We start from the raw sequence: 16,109 nt of genomic DNA on the forward strand, positions 1-16,109 counted from the left end.
TCACCAATTATAATTTAAGGAGCTTATAGGCATCCAGCTAGAATATCTGTTCTGAAGCTCTTAAGTTCACTTATTGTACAGGGAGGGGTCACGTTGGCTAAGTAAGTAAGACGCTGGCTTTCTAGTCTGGAGATCGGGTGTTCGATCCCTGCAGTGGCCAAGAAAGTTCATCCAGAATTTCTGCCATGGTTCCCCCCTTGTCACTGATGCAGGATGGAGGGCCTGACAAGGACAGCTGTCTAGTCGTTCAGATGGGACGGAAAAACGAAATCTGTCGATTCCTTGGTAGTTGAAATTCAATATAAGTGCAGGCCGTAGTGCTGCAGTTTGAGCAAAATTTCCGTCATAGCATACGGTATGGCGCCTGCCCGTCTTCATTAGCCCAGTTGGAGCAGAATAAACAATTCGATAATAATTTTAGGCAAGGACATCCAGCTAGAATATATAACATATTTAAAACATAAGATCAAAGAAAAGTAACACAAATAATGATAAAAAAAAATGTCGCTCTAAACAAAACAAGTCTTCAGGTTTTCCTTCAAACATTTGTAGAATGTTGATGTGTTGTAAACAGTCTCCAAAATATATCTTGAGGGGTTTCCATATATTCCTTTTTCATAATGTATTTTGAAACTATTATAGCGAGTACTGTCAGCTCTTTATCTAAATTATGTAATGCACCTGTGTATATTCATCCAAACAACATCAAAGAAGACGTTCAAAATCAAAGCACGTCTTTAAGATCAGGTGCAAATGGATTTAGTTCACAAAAAAAGATTTTGTGATATAAGTGTTTATGTTATTATGATGTATGAAACGTTACACATTGTTTAGTCTGCAAGTTGTAATTGTATTCTGTATTTACACCAGAAGATTAATTTTATGTTGGTGTAACAAATCAACTAGAAATTTTATGGATGTTAAATTTAAATGTTGGAATTTTTTTTAATTACTGTGTATATATGCCATGTAAAGTTTTTGCATCACGGTGGAATGAATTTTATGTTGGTGTAACAAATCAACTAGAAATTCTGTGGATGTTAAAATTAAATGTTGGTATTTTATTTTTTAAATACTACTTATAAATGCCATATAAAGTTTTTGCTTTAATCAGGCTGGAAATAACAAAATTGTACCATTGTATAAGTCTAATGCTTGAATAAGTAAAACTTTGGAAAACTTGTTGAAAAATTGCAGAAATTGCATATTTCCTGAAAATATCAAATTTTTCACAGCTTAATTCATGCTAATACGTAGACTCAGATTGATTATTTAACATTTATTTTAAAAAAACCAAGATCTGCTCACAAAAGATAAAGATGGTAGTGGACTTGTTTAAATTTATGGAATTTCAATTGATTGTGTCTGTGTAAAATCTTAACAGAGTTGGAACAATTCAATTGGATTAAAACTCGCCTATCTGTTATATTTCACAAAAGATAAAGATGGTAGTGGACTTGTTTAAATTTATGGAATTTCAATTGATCGTGTCTGTGTAAAAACTTAACAGAGTTGGAACAATTTTTGGACAGATATTTCTATTAATTAGGGATTCAACTCTTACACTATTGTTATTTGCAAGGGATTTCTATATCTGTCAATTCACACTCAGAGGTGATAATTTTCATTGGCATTTAAAATACCAATAAAAATAACAAAGACGAAATTGGACAGATTGATAGGCGCTAGAGGAATTGTGTCTGACATTCGTAATGACAGAATTGCTCATTTCCAGCAGGCTTGAATATTGATATGTATCTAGTTTTATACTCGACTGATAGATGCTTCCTTCATGTTGAAACAGGTCTGAACAATTCCTAAAGGGGGGTTGGGTGGCCGAATGGGTTAATGTATGCACTTTAGATCATAAGGGCCGTCATTGAGCCAAGTGGTGTGGTTTAAATTCTCCGCTTGTATGCAACAATGAGTAGAGTCGCCTGTCCAATCTCGTGGCTTTTCTCTGGGTCCTCCGATTTCCTCCCACTACTAAAGACCCCTAAAATTGAACAATACATGTATGTTAGTCCCAAGATGATCTGGGGGGTTGGATGGCCGAATGGTTAGCATGCGCGCGCTGTATCATACGGTCTGTCATTGAGTCAACTGGTTGGTTTCGATTTCCCGGTTGTACGTAACAAGGAGTAGGGTGTCCTGTCCAACCTCGTAGGTTTTCTCCGGGTACTCCGGTTTCCTCCCACTGCTAAAGACCCCTACACGCAAGCGAATTATTGAAATAAAAAATTAAACCATATGTTAGTCCTGAAATGACCTAGTTTGTGTCGAGTGGACGTTAAATCCCATTTCTCTCTCTCTCTCTCCCAAGATGATCTAGTTTTTGTGGAGTGGAAGGAAAACCCCATTCCTCTTTCTCTCACAATTTCTAAAAGAATTTTTAAAAAATCTCACGTTGTACTTTTAATTTCTTTTCTTGATTGTGATTTCTCAAGAGTTATGTAACTTTGTTATGACGATAAAATGAACTTCCCCGTAGAGAAATAAACCAAATATGTAAAGAGGTTTTTCAAATTATATGATTGTTGGTAATTGTCCTTAGAGAGATTTATTCACTGTTAATCTAATGTTGGCGGCCATGTATGTTTTTGAAGGCATGTCACCGTAAAAAACCACAGAAATAAAATGAAATTAAATAGGGTTTAATGTGTTAGTTTCGGGGAACCATGAACTTTACCAAGATGTATATTTTTGAAGGCACATCACCATGAAAAAACAAAGAAAGAAAATGAAATCTAATGGGATTAAATGTGTTAGCTTTCGCCACCAATGAACTTTACGAAGCTAGGCATACGTGCATATAGTATGCTACTCTGCTTTTGATGTAGTGTGCTATAAGGAGAATTTTGCCCCGAAAGTGTTTCCTACCACCTACTCTTATTTCAATTTCTAACTGTCAGGGGATCTTTAATGTTTCTCCAATGGTGTTCACTGTATAAATTGAAATGATTAGACACTTTACCCAGTCCCAGACCCTTTGTCCTACAGGGGTGGAGGGGGTTGGATTGCTGAATGGTTAGCACGTGCACGCTGTATCATAAAGTCTGTCATTGAATCAACTGGCATGGTTTCGATTACCCGGCGGTTGTACGTGACAAGGGGTAGTGTCACCTATCCAACCTCGTGAGTTTCCTCCGGGTCCTCCGGTTTCCTCCCACAGCTAAAGACCCCTATGCGCAAGCGAATTATGGAAATATAATTGAACCATATGTTAGTCCCGAAATGACCTAGTTTGTGTCAAGTGGACAGTAAACCCAATCTCTCTCCCTCCCTCCCTCCCTCTCTTCCTCTCTCTCTCTCTCTCTCTCTCTCTGTCCTGCGGCACAGACACCAATATCTGATCATTGGAAATTGGTCTATAAAACATTGTCTGGTGTACACACTAGTGTACGCAACCGTTGACAGTTGTAATTCGACAAATAGTAGATAGAAACGCTACAGTCCAGGATAAATGTCCCACTCGGTACACTGCATGGCAGTTTCCCATCCTCAAATAATGGGACGTTAAACCTGATTTCATTTTCATGGATCTGGCAAGATTTTTTTTGTGTAAACAATATTTTATTTCAATTGGATGAAAAGAAATCGGTGAACAGGTATAGCCTATATCATTGCTCTCCTCTCTGCTACCATTTTATATGGTGTTGACTGGCTTAGTGAGTCAAAAGACCAGTTCAGAGACACAGACTCGACACAACCAAGATGAGTTGACATTGACCCTGACAGTGGTAGATCCAGGTAAGGTTCCCAAGGGCCTGCCCCCACCCCCTTCTTGAATAACAGGATAAAATATTCACTCATTAGTACTATGGAAATTGTAAATTGCAGTAAAGTGAGGGTGTAGCTGTTAAATTTTGTAATCTGGTCCAGATATGTTATTCTGCACACAGAGATCTCTCCACTTCATACCTCGAGGGAGGATCACGGTGGCTAAGTTAGTAAGTCGCTGGCTCGCTGTCCTGGAGGTCAGGTGTTTGATCCCTGCATTGGCCGAGAAAGTTCATCCAGATTTTCCGGCGTGGTTCCCCCTTGTCAGTGATCCAGGACGGAAGGCCTGATAAGGACAGTTTTCTAGTCGTTCGAATGGGACTAAAAACCAAGGTCCCGTCTACACATTGGCATGCACGTAAAAGATGCCTTGATATTTGGAATTCGATATAAGAGTAGGCCGTAGTGCCGATGTCCGGGCAAATTTCCCTCATAGGACAGTGTATGGCATATGCCCGTCATCATTAGCCCAGTTCGGAGCAGAACAGTAGGACGTTGAACCCCATTTCATTTCATTTCATACTTCGAGAATAAATCAGTGTCCTGAATCGCCCCCATATCCAAAAATTTATATATTGTTTTGTAATGCGGTTCTACTCTTTTTCACATCTGGCATGCACACAACGAGTGGCGAAACCTATTCAATTCCATTAAATGGAAGCAGAATAAATACTTCTCAAAAATCGTTGATTTAGGACTTTAAATGTCGGTCAACTAGCTTAGTATCGGTTCTCAGGTGGTGCTAACTGTAGACAGGCAGCCTAAGTTTAGTATGCAGATATGTGTCACAAATCACAAATGACATCTTTGAATTTTTTAATTTCTCCAAGGACCCCCGCCCCCACCAAATATTCAGCAGCCGCCAGATGTCAAGATTGTGTTAATTAAGCTTCTATAAAATGAATAAATAACCACTCCAAATTTCTCAATCATACTGTTATTATTCCCGGTGGAGTATTTCAGTCGATTGGTTATATATTCCACAACTAAAACCATGTGTCTATGATATAACAATTTATATGATCACGTATACCACGGAGACAAGATTGATCATAGTCAATATCTACCGGGTAATATCGCTATGTTGGGTAATGTGAAAAAGAAACCCAGAGAGGAATATTATCCATAAATTACCGGGATATATGACTTGTTTATCTTCTGTTCTGGTGTCAGATTCTGATGCAGAATTAGTCCCCTAGCACCAATATTTTTACAAGTCATTCATAGGTCATTCTTGGGTTAATGCCACAACAAAATATTCAACAGACGCTCTTGGTATTAAAGGAATAGAATGGAAAAAGATTTAACATCTCATCAACTTCGCAATTTTGATACAAACACATGTTCATTTTTATATACCTGGCATTGTTATTTTGTAGTTTAAAGGATTGGAGCCACAGTGGCTAAGTGAGTAGGACACTGACTCGCTAGCCTGGTGGTCGTGTGTTCGATCCTGGTGTTGGCCAAGAAAGTTCATCAAGATTTTCTGGTGTGGTGTTCCCTTGTCAGTGGTAATTGGCAGAGGGCCTGACAAGGAGAGCTGTCTAGTTGTATAGATGGGACAAAAAACTATGTTCCCATGTACACATTGGCATGCATGTAAAAGATCCCTCAGCTGTTGGAATTCAATATAAGCATAGGCTGTAGCGCCGCTGCCCTGGCAAAATTTCACTTATAGCACACTGTATGGCGTATGCCCATCTTCATTAGCCCAGACAGAGTAGAATAGTAGGACATTAAACCCTATTTTATTTCATTTATAAAAGGATCGGACACGGGTTTAAAAAACTTAAAGACTTACACCTAAACCTTTTCTATGTTCCTATGCCAGTTAAAGGCTTGGACCGTGGCTCTTCGATCAGTTCTCTTTACATCCCACTCATTTGAAAGCTGGACTTGAATAATTCTGAAGAAATGAATGCAAATTGTTCTGTATTGGAGTTACTATCATGAACAGGGTGATAGACAGATCAGATAAGCAACCAGGTAATTCATTGGGTAGTAGCCTTGATGCTATATCAGTCGCGTATCAAAATATGTTGGGTTCTATAGTGAAGACCTTAAAAAGGATAATGCCTGTTATGAGCAGCCTAAAATACTCTCATACTTTTGAGCAAGAAGTTATATGTTGCCTTATATCTGTGAGAAAACTTTCAACCAAATGAAAATTTGGATTATATGCTTTTGAGCAAGACATTGCCACTATATGTTGCTCCAATTCTGGATGTAAGTGTTCAACATAATTAAAACTTATGGGAAAAGCTAGAGCTGGTCAAAGAGATGAAAATTAGCATTAGAGTCAATTGGGGAAATCTGTGGTGACCTTGGGAAATTTTACCAATCCTACAAAAATTGTTGCATTGCAAAATTTACAAATTTGAGTAAAATTAGAATTTTAAGACCCCAGTGTCTTCTCGGCTTTTAGGTAGGTTGACAAGTTCCTAAAGGCGGGGATTGGGTAGCTGAATGGTTAATGCATGCACTTTAGATCATATGGTCTGTCATTGAGTTGAGTGGTGTGGTTTCAATCCCCTGTTTTACGTGACAAGTTAGTCCCAAAATAATCTAGTTTGTGTCAAGTGAACATTAAACCCCATCTTTCTCTAGGTTTTAGTTTCTCCAGTCTTATTTTTGTTTATCCAGTCTTTTTCTATTTATCTGATCTGATTTTCACGGGGCTCCTAGGAGAGGTATTTGTTACTTCTGTGATCAGTCAACTTATCATTCAGTCTGTCAGACTTTCACTGGTTCATGAAAAATGATCAAATTGATGTTTAATGGTTCAATTTCAGGTTGGTAATTACACAAAACATCCACGAAACATCGACCCAAAAAAGATACTAAATTAGCACTTAACAAACAGAATTTGCCAAAAGATTATTCCCGTGGAGTTATTTAAGAAAGGTTTTAGTCTTAATTTGTTGTTTCTTACTCATTTTTGGCAAGCGATAGTCTGGTAAAATAACTGAATAAATACAAAAGCTGTGCAAACCCCTCGAATGAGAAGTGTTTTCAGGTGTTCTAAAAAGAGTAAGCATAACCTTACCTCACCAGTTATTAGAATGAGTTAGAATATATTTTAAATTTAAGTCAAATTACTTTTTTCTGAGAGAAGTTATAAGTGTTTGAAGTTTTGACAAGATATAGTCACTGTAACCTGGGTATCATTTAAAGGAGCTAAATCGCTAACATTTGGGACCTAGAAATTGACAAAAGTGGGTCCCAACGCATATAATACTGTAATATGAATGTATATAAACTGATTTACATTCAATGGTTTCCGTTTTTACTCCAATTTCAAATCAGTTATGTTCGGCGAAATAAGCCAGCAGTCTCAAGCGAGTGCAAATTTCTAGCATCTGGTTATTCCAGTCTACATACGGCGTTTGATTTGGTGCAATGTGTCTAGCCTCGTCCCTGGAGTCTCTTGATACAACTGGGGCTGAAGCGCATTATGGTACACAATTCGTGTACCAATGGTAAAATGTTTATTTTGTCTTAAATATTGGATATCAAAAGCCCATCTTTTTCTGGTAAGATCACAACATGAATGTTGATTTAATTTGACAAATAAATCATGTTTTCAATGTTGAAGATTTTGGATAATATTGAGTTAGAGACTTAGCTACTTTAATCTTGTGTATCTAGCACTAATTTCTTTCACATTTGTTTAATATTTAAATCGTTGTTTAAAAATTCGTAAAAATCGTTTAAAATCACCCAAAATTATCTAATTTGTACTTGTGTCCAGTTTAAAGCTGACTGATTAATTTTGATAATGAGTGTCCAATTTACAAGTATTTAATTTCCTGACCACTGTTCAAAAATTAATCATCATACATCATTAATCAATTGGGTTTATTTTTTTAACAGTGATAGAGGAATTAAACAGTTGTAAATTGGACACTCATTATCAAAACTGAATGGTCAGCTTTAAACTGGACACAAGTACAAATTAGATGATTTGTTGGTGATTTTAAATGATTTTTTCAAGTTTTTAATCAAAGATTTGATATTGAATGAATGTGAAAGAAGTTAGTGCTAGAGACACAAGATTAAATAATACCCAGATTACAGTAATATTTTTAAACAAAGATTTGATATTGAATGAATGTGAAAGAAGTTAGTGCTAAATACACAAGATTAAATGATACCCGAATTACAGAGAGCATATAGTCTTGATTGTCAAGTACCATTGCTGCGATAATAAACATAAGGCTTGATTATTCATTTTAACGTTAATGTATCTTTAAAGAAAATTGCCCTTTGTTAAGTAAAATTGAATCCAGTTACTTCATTAACAAATTTAGAATAATAAAAATAAATGAATAATTTGAAAAACATCTGATTTTAATTTGATTGCTGTCGAGTTCAAGATAACTCTGGAACTGTGACACTGGCTTGCTATTAAATTTATCCCCCGAAAAAACATACCCACAATAGTTTTTGTTTTATTGACAATAAACAGAAAGCTGATTACAGAAGATGTTGGGCGTTAATTGGTGGCGTGGTATTTGTTGTAACATTCTTGTTAAAACAATTACTCACTTACATAGTGATATGAAATCTTACATAAATAGAAAAAACACTCAACGAAAACAAGCACCTGCAATAAAAAGTTGTTATCTATTTGTAGTGGGTTCATTCACAAAGTTCAAGCAGTATACCACCTTCAATTTACCACATCCAATGGACAAAACTTGTTGAAAGCCCACTTTTTCTGTGCAATCCGTGCTAATGTGCTATGAGGGAAATTTCACCTGAATAGCAGCATTTCTACCTACTCGTCATCGAATTCCAATTGCCAAGGTTTCTTTTACGTGCACAACAAACTCTGTCCTGCGTCACTGACAAGGGGAAATGACAGTGGAAAATCCTAAGGGACTTTCAACACCAGACTCGAACGCGGGACCTCAGAATATTGAACACAGGCCAAAAGACAATAACGATGACTTTTTTCTACCAGAGATATACATTCCAAAATTTCGGCGTGGTTCCCCTTGTCAGTGATGCAGGACGGATGGCCATAGTGCCGCTGTCCGAGCAAAAATTCCCTCATAGCACACTGTAAGGCGTATGCCCGTCTTCATTAGCCCAGTTCGGAGGAGAACAGTAGGACGTTAAACCCCATTTCATTTCATTTCACATTCCAAAATACTTTTGTCATCCTCCCTTAAACTACAATCAAGACTATTAAAAAGAACTTTTTTTTTAAAGAAAAACAAGATGAATATCAATGATATATAGCATCTTGACTGGGATTTAATTAGATTAAAAAGAGGCCCATCAAAAAGTTAAAGATACATTATGGGAGATAAGATAAAGAGATGGCAGTTCTCGCCATAATAGTTAAAAACTAGATAGTGTAAAGGTAATTTGCTGAAATTTCAGTCAAATTGATCCACTATGAGCCGAGAAATTTTTGCATAGTCTCGGTCATCATTACTAAAATCATTAATATAAACAGCATAGTCTCGATTATCCACTTTTTCTGATTTAATTATCTTTGGCCGTTAGCGGCATATAGGAATCTAATCCAGCCTACATTGAAGGCTAGCCTTGACATCGAGAGTTTATTATGGTCTGGATAAGTTAATTAATGTCTAATTGATAATTTAGATAACATTTCAGGCCTAAAGAAAGACTTGTAATTAGCAGATTTTGCTCTTGCATAATGCATGTTTATGATGGCGCTTGCTTACTTTCACTATTTGCTGTTTATATATAGTATGACTAATGCTGGGTACTGCCACTATAATCCTGATATGATACGATATGATTTGTATCACGATTCATAAGCAGAAAACAACAGAAAAACGAATAATTTATATTTTTAGTCCTTGCGTGGATAATTATGAGTGACAGGTTTACTTACTGAAGCAACAAAAAAAAAATGTAAAAAAAAAGAATCGCAATACATTCATTCATTGTCTCGATATTCAATACCCGAATCAAGAGAAGGTAAATTGCAATACATCGTTTCAATGATATATCGTGCCAGCACTAAGTCTGACCAATTTTCAATTCATCATTCTTTGTAAATATTGAACAGAATTGAATCATTTTTGGACTGATATTCATTTTAACGATTTTACTTTCGCAATATTATAGTCGGCAAGAAACAATCCCTCAAATGAAGCCTGATCACAGACTTTAAGATCAACTGTGTATTCTTAGTCATCCATTCCTTATGAGTTTTGTGTTTGTAAATGTGTTGACATAATGGTCTGTTTAGAGAGGTTCTCTATTTATAGAGTTGTAATATTAGCTGCAGGGCCATAACTAGCTCAGAGCAACGAGGGGGGCGGGAAGTATTCTTAGGGATGCAGTAACTAGCTCAGAGCAACGAGGGGAGCGGCAAATGTTCTCAGGGGTGCTGTAAAATTGATGGACAATGTATATCTATTGTTTTTATGGTCGACAATTTTTTCACAGGGGGACCAAGACTTTTTGCAGAGGGAGGGGGGCTTAGCCTCCTAGTTACGGGCCTGATTAGCTGTTGTAACAGACCACATATTTAATACCTGTATTGATAGACCATGTGTAATATTACCTGTTGTAATATACCACATATTGCCTGTTGTACCAGACCATGTGTAATAATGTAATAGTTGTATTTTATTGTATTTTTTAAATCTTATAATCCCTCTTGTTCCAAACGCTACCTTAATTAGAGATGAATTCTGGTATAAGCTGTATTGGAGAATTAGCAAGTATTGTGAAGGCAGCGTCTTGAGTTACAAACAATAAACTTTAATTAGTGTTTAACTAAATTGGTTGCTATGAACTAGTTGCTAGGAATGCATAATGCAGCTATAAAGAGGAAGACATTTATTATGCTTCACATAATAAACTTGCTATACATATAATATAGTGTTTGTTTCATTTAAGGTAAGCATGTTTTTGTATATTATTTGTTTTAAAGCCATCGATGCATTTTGTCCAAGTGTGTAGTTTTATATATTAAAGTGTTTGTTTCATTTAAGGTAAACATGCTTTTGTATATTATTTGTTTTAAAGCCATTGATGCATTCTGTATTTCTCTCGTATAAAATGATTATGAGTAGATATATAATATAAACTTGCTATACATCTAATACAGTGTTTGTTTCATTTAAGACTTATAACCAGAGAACTTTAGCTTTTACAATATTACCTATATAACAGACCCTGTGATAACAGATGTAATATTACCTGTTGAAACAGACCATGTGTAATATTAGCTGTTGTAACAGACTGTATAATATTACCTGTACAACAGGCCATGTGTAATATTACCTGTATCAACAGACCATATTAACTGTTGTAAGATACTGGGTAATATTACCCGTTGAGACAGACCGTGTGTAATATTAGCTGTTGTAACAAACTGTATAATATAACCTGTACAACAGACCATGTGTAATATTACCTGTATTAACAGACCATGTGTAGTATTACCCGTTGAGACAGGGCCGTGTGTAATATTAGCTGTTGTAAGAGATGGTGTAATATTACTTGTACCACAGACCATGTGTAATATTACCTGTATTAAAGGACAATATTGGTGTCAGTCATTAGAAAATATGTTATAGAGCTCATTAAATACATCCCAAATATAATTTTAACACAGAGATCATTGCTACGATAGCTGAGTAACAAGCACGTGAAGAAACGGGAAGTGACGTCAAACATGACATACACGAGTTGTCCTTCTATATAACAGACTGAAGTAACGAGCGGTAACAGACAAACGATCGAATTTTATTTCACTGATAATTCAGTTGAAGATGAAAAGTTGTTATATGAGACGATGAGAGGATATCTGAAAATTCAAAAAAAGAATTGGCTGTCAGTAGATAAAAGATAAGAACAAATTAGAAAAAGTCCGTGCATTACCATGTTTTTATTAAGAACATAATGAATAAAAATGGGGGAATGCACGGGATTTTTCTCGTGTCCCTTATCTAGTGACAGCCAATTCTAATTTTGAATTGTGAGATACCCTCTCACCGTCCCATATAATAACTTTTCAACTTCAACAGAATTATCAGTGAAATGAAATTCGATCGTTTGTCTGTTACCGCTCGTTACTTCAGTCTGTTATATAGAAGGACAACTCGTGTTTGTCATGTTTGACGTCACTTCCCATTTCTTCACATGCTTGTTACTCAGCTATAGTAGCAATGATCTCTGTGTTAAAATTATATTTGGGTTGTATTTAACGAGCTCTATCACATATTTTATAATGACTGACACCAATATTGTCCTTTAACAGAACATGTGTAATATTACCTGTTGAGACAGACCACATGTAGTATTACCTGTTATAATAGACTGTATAATATTACCTGTGTAATAGACCATGTGATATATATAACACTATGTTATCTATTTACTATGATGTTAAGTGTAAGATATAAACTACTCTAAACTATTTATATCTGATTGTTATTACAACCTCTCTCACTTTAATGTAATCTGTATTTGCTATCTGGTTTGTGGGAGGTACTACAAGGCCAAGAAGATCCACATGTTCCTGTATGTCAGGGATAGAAAAGTGAAATAAAACTAATAAATATTGGCATAAGCCATGTTGTGTGCTTCTTTTATCTACATTTGGACCCCAGGTTTTAGTTCAATCCAAATGACTAGGCACTGTCCTTGCCAAGCCCTGTATCACTGACAATGGGAAACCACGTTGAGAAAATTCAAAAGTTCTAACCCAGGCTCTCATCTGAGCAAGCCAGTGCCTTACCTAATGAACCACTGCAGCTCTCAGTTCAAAGATGTAAAATAATATGGAGGTATGACATCTTTGTGGATTTGTCAAAGATGGTTCCAACTTGAAAGAACTAGCACCTGCAAGGCTGTTAAGTGTTGCTGAATCATTCAGATTGGACGAAAACCTGAGGTGCACGTAAAAAAAAAACTTACATCAGAAATTAAATTAAAATTTCTGCTCTCTAGCAATTGGCACAAAATTCATTTGAACATCTTTGTAGTCATTTTGTGACTTACATTTTATTCCTATTGTTAGTGGACCCACAGTGGCTAAGTGGGTAAGACACTGGCTCACTAGCCTGGAGGTCGCGTGTTCAATCCCTGCATTGGCCAAGAAAGTTCACCAGGATTTTCTGACGTGGTTTCCCCTTGTCAGTGGTGCAGGACAGAGGGCCTGACAAAGACAGCTGTCTAGTCGTAAAAGATCCCTTGGCAGTTGGAATTCGATATAAGAGTAGGCTATAGTGCTGCTGCCCAGGCAAAATTTCCCTCATAGCACACTGCATGGCATATGCCCGTCTTCATTAGCCCAGTACAGGAGCAGAACAGTAAGGTGTTAAACTCCATTACATTTCTTTTCATTTCTATTCCTATTGTTAATATGTTGCTTAAAATAATACTTTTCTTTTTAATACGTCTGAAATACGTTGCATTATAGTATTTGTTCTCCCGCGAAAAACAAATTTGATTAATGTAATTACAATAATCGAAGGACATAAAATATATAAATCATAATTATTTTTATCACCAACATCTGTAACTCGTAAAAATATAAAGATTAAATACTTTCCACTGATCCTATTTTTAGGCCTGGCATTAGTTTCTGGCCAATCAAATCATGTTCAATTGATCCGAGATAATGTCCGTTTCGTAAACAGGCCAATATAAGATAATTTAACCACTAAATTAGGTTACGCTGAGGCGTATTAAATATTATATGTAACAAGATTAGCGAATGGTGCTTGGTTTATTGATTTATGAAGCAAGATGGTTGTAGAAGTCGGCCGTTCCATCTTGCTGTTGACTGCGAGAAGTTTCTGTTGCATCTAAAAGAAGATTTCACAGTTGGATTCGATGAAGAGTTGGCTACAATGTCACTCTCCAGACAAAATTCTCCCATGACTAGAAAAAAATAATAGTGTTAAGAAGACTTCACAGTTGGATTCAATGATGAATAGGCTGAAATGTCACTGTCCAGACAAAATTCTCCTCCCATGAAATTGGACATGCGACTGGAGAAAAAAAAAATGAGTATTAAGTTAGTCTCAAATCTGATTAAAACACAGATCTTATTTCGTTTCGCTTTTATAGTTCAAAATTTCGTTTTACTTGTCTTTACTACACTAGGATCTGGAAAAGTTGTTATCATTGACGTGTTCTGAATGATGTGAGCTATTAGCCAATGAAACGGTCTGTTATGTCGAGCTTTATTCTTGTTTTGCACGGAACTGTGGGTAATCCACTAGTAACATCAATGCTGATTGGTTAATCAAATGTCTGACTACATAGAGTCAAAAGCCTCTGACGCGACCTATCGCTACAACCGGTCAGATCTTCATGTAGTGTAGGCCATCGAAAGTATAAAAAAACCGAAACGAAATATAGATTTGTATTTTAAAGGGACAATAACACTCTTGCTGGCTTGACAGCTCCATAAAATAAAAAAATAGCCTTATTCTAAGTACTAGATGTGTTAGTGTCTTACCTGTTGTGTAAATTATCCATTAAATCCTGTTTTACTTGTCCAGATGGTTCAAAAATATTTTTAAATCCAAGTCACATTTGAAAAGCTTTATGTCATGCTTTTCAAATCATTTAGTTGAATTTTTCCAATTTTTTAAATTAGGTGTGTTAAGATGAAATTTGTATCATCAATTAATTGGAATATTGTAAAATAGTACAATTTGTTGACCAGAATAAAGATTGGGACATATTATTCAGTTACAACAGGATTGGTATTGAGCCTTTAATCAGATTGGTTAGTCTCAAATAGTAAGTACAGTAGGACTGCACTACACACAATCAAATTGATAAGACAAACGTGCGGACAAAACACAAACTACAAATATTATCCTTGAGTGGCATTTAACGATTGAACACTTTAAAAAAACGCCCAATACAATTTATATGGAAAACAATCACTGGTTTATACACATATAGCATGACATTTCCACAAGTATTCTCGTATCGTTTTCAAGCACAGATCTTTTGTGATTAAAAACAATAAGAGAATACTTATTGAAAAGTCGTGCTATATGTGTATAAATTAGTAATTGTCTTTCCTATAAATTGTGTTGGGTTTTTTTAGGTTTTTTTTACAAACTACATAGACATTACAAACATAATAAACAACAGATACCAAATTAAGTGAATGGATCTGAGGACAAGTTATAAGCGTCCGACTGAAGTATAGTATGCACATTTTTTCGCTGGTGTTTGCAGTTGTTTGAGCTAGTTAAACAGAAAATAAAAAAGAATTAGTTACTGAAAATAATAGTTAATTAAATCTTATTTAAGAAGGTCTATCAAAAAGAATTAAAGCATGGCTCGATGACGTCCCCCAAAGCCACCCCCTTAAATAGTTCACAGAAAATATACTGTCCCTCTAAAACAGTACAACAATTGCTATCTGTTATGGATTATTCTAAAGACAAAGCCACTCCGTAGCATAAATCTGTCTGATCCATCAGCTTGTCAAAGATCTGATGAACCATGTGGCATTTCTGGAGGTGCTACATCAATTGACGTTTGGGGATTATTCCCTGAAGAAATGAATCAATAGAACATCTCCGTTGGTCACTTGTCTCCATGGTTGATGTATTTGATCTTAAAATCTGGGTCTCAACAAATCATGACCCAAGCTTTTGACTTAAGAAAAGATAACAAATTTTCTTATCACTGTCATAAATCAAAGTTGCCGTTAATTGAATACTCGTGGTGGGGGGGAGGGATCTTTAATGGCAATAATTTGAATGAGAAAACTTCATGGATAGACTTAAAGGGGCATTATCACTTAAATGTTTGAAACTGAGAAGGAAACCAGAAAAGAAAAGAGCATCCTGATGGAAGATATTTTGCATATCTCTCTCTCTCTCTCTCTCTCTTTTTCTCTCTCTCAGCTGGTTTTCTCCTACTGCTAAAGGTTCCTAGAGTGGTGAATGTTATTAAAATAAAGATATTATGTTAGTCCTGATATAATATAGTCCCTCTCTCTTCTCTATGCTTAAATCAGAATCTCGCCTGTCCAACCTGGTGGGTTTTCTCCAGGTCCTTCGGTTTCCTCCAACTGCTAAAGACCTAAAAAAAAAAAAAATTGAACTATATGTTAGTCCCGAAATGACCAAGTTTGTGTGAACAAACCCATTTCTCACTTCTCTCTTTATAAATCAGAATAATTTTTTATTTTTTATTTTTTTTTTTTTTTAATGAACCTTCATGCCTTGTTTAAAAAATACACCTTTTTTTCTGATTTAACATGCATGTACATTCTGATTGATGAATTTTAAATATTTAATCCTTCTGTTGGAATTCTTTTTTAAAATTTAATGTGAGGGTCTGTCGTTACA

General features: G+C 35.7%; 1 protein-coding gene across 1 annotated transcript in view; it reads left to right on the forward strand.

Annotated features, from left to right (window-relative positions):
* LOC126819557 (neurocalcin homolog) overlaps positions 1–16,109 on the forward strand; it is a 269,509-nt gene that overhangs the window by 65,903 nt on the left and 187,497 nt on the right. The gene's annotated exons all lie outside the window — the stretch shown is intronic.

Source organism: Patella vulgata, chromosome 4, assembly GCF_932274485.2.
Source record: "Patella vulgata chromosome 4, xgPatVulg1.2, whole genome shotgun sequence".
In the NCBI taxonomy this organism is placed as follows: domain Eukaryota; kingdom Metazoa; phylum Mollusca; class Gastropoda; family Patellidae; genus Patella; species Patella vulgata.